Below are 3,327 nucleotides of genomic sequence, written 5' to 3' on the forward strand. Positions count from 1 at the left end.
GCTGGCGGGAAATAATTCAAGTTGTTGGCCAGAGGTCTAGCTTGGGTTTTAAAAGACTGAAGCCTGGGAATTGAGGGGAAAGTAAAGATAAACTGTGAGGCCACGAAGGGATTAAAGGGCTGGAACTCAGCGAGGCCAAGGAGTGGTAAAGTGGGAGGAAGAGAATAGAGCTGGGAGGATTGTGGTTCAAGTGGGATATTGAAGTTTCATTTTTTTCCACATCAGATGGGTAATGTGCCAATGTTGTAACAAGGTTTTAGGGAGGCACATCTTACACATGAAAGTGAAAACCCAGTCATCACGCTTATGAACTGTGAAAGGATCCAAAGTTTTTTTGAGAGGCAGTGGAGCTATGGTAGTAATGGTCTAATTGTGGCCTTGAAAAGTGTAAGTAGAGCAGAAGGTTATTTGAAATGATTAGGGGAAGGTTAGGGTGTGGGATGGATTGGGTTCAGCAATTTGTCTCAGGATGATGGTGGGAGTTAATGTGTAAGGTAAATGGGGGAGTCTTCAGCCGCTGTGGGCCAGGGTCAATGACAGCCAGAAGAAGTAGAGGGCAATGAACCATTTGGTATGAGGGGGACTTTGACAAAGGTAGAAAAGTAATCATGTAGAACTGGCAGGGGAAGCTGGGAGACTGCTGACCCTAAGTGCCCCCTTCTTGGCTGGAAAATAGAACTCGTGGGAGGAAGAGCAGCTTTCCCTTAAGAGTGCTGCAAGAGAACCAGTGTCCTTGGGGCAAGGCCAGGCTTCAGTTACGGTAAGGAGGAGGAAGGTATAGTGAAAGTTCTTGCAGGTTGTTGTGGATATAGAAGAATTTGTTTTTAGTGGAATGAGGTTACCAAAACACAGAAGGAAAACTGACAGGAAGATGGCTAGGAGACAGGTGGTGTCCCAGTGACAGTGAAAGTCCCAGTGAAAAGACCTAAAGGGCAGAGACTGTTTCACCCATGTATCACAGTATCAGCCACATAGTAGGTGCTCATTTAATACAGCGAAGTGAATGGCTGAATACAATCCATTTCTTGTGGCTTCTTACTTTGATTCTCTGAGACTTCATTTTTCTATCTGTTTCCTGGGGAGTGCTGCTGCTTTTATCCCCCTAGTTCTGAAATTTATAGCAGTTTTCTCTCCGAAGTCCCAATTCTTTCCGTCTGGCAGAGTCAGTGCCTTATTATTCTGTGGTGTAACACCCTAGGAGGGCCTGGAAAGCCAGAGCTGAAATCTCTCTCTGGTTACAACTTGGGAGAAGCTGAAGTTCAGAAAAAGCAAAGAGTTCTTTCAACAGAATAGATTAAGATTTACCATAGACTGTGAAAGAAATAAAGATGCTTCTCTCAGTCAAAGTTTGAGGCTACCAGCCTGTACTGGTACCTACCAGAGGGGTGGCGTCTGGGACTCAGGGAGAGCAGTAGTCCAGGGCGGGCTGTGGACTGTCAGGCTGTGTGCAAGGCAGTCTCCAGCAGGTGGGGCTGTGGAGTCGCAGAAGGCTGGCAGCCTTGAGCGGAACGCGGCGCTGCTGCCACCCTCTGATTTGGATGGAATAATCCCTACGGTATGTAGAGTCAAGCTCTGGAGATTGCTACCTTCTCATGGAGAGTCAAGCTTGGGAGATTGACTTTGCTACCTTCTCACTCTCCACCATTACTCCAGAGCCCTGTTGTCTCCGGGGAGGGGAAGGTCTTGATGATGGGGAATGTCATCTAATGGAACGTTCGCAGGGTTTATGAGTTTTAAGTCCCAGTGCTGTGGGCACACAGGCCACTTGCTGGACCTCTGAGAGTGAGTGATAATGGAAATATATGTGAAAGCCTTGGTAGAGTGAAGACTCTAAAAATATAAGGATTTATTATTAATGCTTAATGGGTAGTTAAGAGCAAAAATATGTTCCTTGATCTATTCTAGAGAAGAGGAACTCTAGGGAAGGTATGGGCTGAAGATTTTCCTATTCGCAGAAGAATTGGTCCTTTTGACTATATGTTTTCACTTCTGTCAGGTCACATAGTGGGGTGAGGGGTAAGAATGCCAATTTGCCACAGAACATTCTAGGGAGGTTGTAAGCGCTCAGAAAACAGAATTCATAAAAATAATAGTAATAAACTACCATCTATATAACTACTATATACCAGGCACATTGCATATATTATTCAATTTGGTCATCATAACAGTATAATAGGATAGATGTATTTATCTATTGTAACTAGAAATTGAACATCAGCATCTGAGAGGTATGAATAGCAGAAGGTTACACACATAATAAGCAGTGATGGCAGGATTTGAACCCAGGCCTTTTTGGCTTTAATGGCTCATGTCTTTCCCATCATAATGTGTGAACTCATCCTTTACTAAATCTCTAAGCCCATTTCCAAGGACCTGTCTTAAGCTGGTTGCTTAAGAATCGCTCAGGGAACTTGTTAAAATGCATGTTCTTGAACCCCACCCTGAGGGAGCCTCATGAATGATTTAGACTTTTCCTTTTCTTTCTCTCTTTTCATGCCACATTCCCTTCCATTACTTAAGTTGTTGAACAGTCACAGTAATCAGGACTTCTGTTTTTTGAACGCCTTATACCTTACACCTTTCCTTGAAAACAATGGCTAATGCAAACTCATTTTGTCAAGCCAAAGATCCCTGAGTTTCCCCACCAGAGGATTATACAATCAGCAGCTCCTTTTTGTTTCAATAACACATTTTTATCTCCCTTATTTTGCTGGGGGTGCAGGAGTTATGTTTGGACACAGATAGTTCACTACTAGGGAGAAGCTTCTACTTGGGGAGGACTTAGCCCTGGAAGGGAGATAGAAGCAGAAACCAAGTGGATTCCTGGGGTTTTATTCACCTACATCAATCAACAAGTATTTATTGAGTACCTGGCACTAGGCCAGGTATTGGTGCTAGAGCAATGCATACAATAAAGTCACAAAAGTTATGGAGTTTTAGGTAGGTGGACAGAGAAGGGAGAGGATATTCATGCAGATATTCAAATGAAGTGGCAAAGTGAGCCATGAACTTCTGGGGAGAAGCATACCCGGCAGAGGGACTAGCAAAGTGCAAAGACTCCAAGCAGGAGTCTCCTGGGAGTGTCTGAGGGACACCAAGAAGGCCAGCATCCAGCAGAAAGGCAAGAGTGGAGAGTGCAAGGAGGAGCAAGGTAGGAGGTGGGAGGGGAGAGGCACCACTGGTTGTATCATGACCTTCCAGGCCATTGGGAGGATTTTGGGTTTTGTTCCAAGTGAGACAAGGATCCACTGGAGGGTTTTCTGTAGGAAAGTGACATGATCCAATTTACATTTTAAAAGGATGACACTGGGTGCTGGGTTGAACACA

The 3,327-nt window shown here is 44.5% G+C and overlaps 1 non-coding gene across 1 annotated transcript; it reads right to left on the bottom strand.

Annotated features, from left to right (window-relative positions):
- Nucleotides 1-219: 219 nt before the first annotated feature.
- On the bottom strand, nucleotides 220-323 carry LOC112207424 (small nucleolar RNA U13). Its single transcript, XR_002941852.1, has one exon. It is a non-coding gene; the product is annotated as a small nucleolar RNA U13 (small nucleolar RNA).
- Nucleotides 324-3,327: the final 3,004 nt, after the last annotated feature.

This window comes from Pan troglodytes, chromosome 1 (assembly GCF_028858775.2).
Source record: "Pan troglodytes isolate AG18354 chromosome 1, NHGRI_mPanTro3-v2.0_pri, whole genome shotgun sequence".
NCBI classification, from domain to species: Eukaryota; Metazoa; Chordata; class Mammalia; order Primates; family Hominidae; genus Pan; species Pan troglodytes.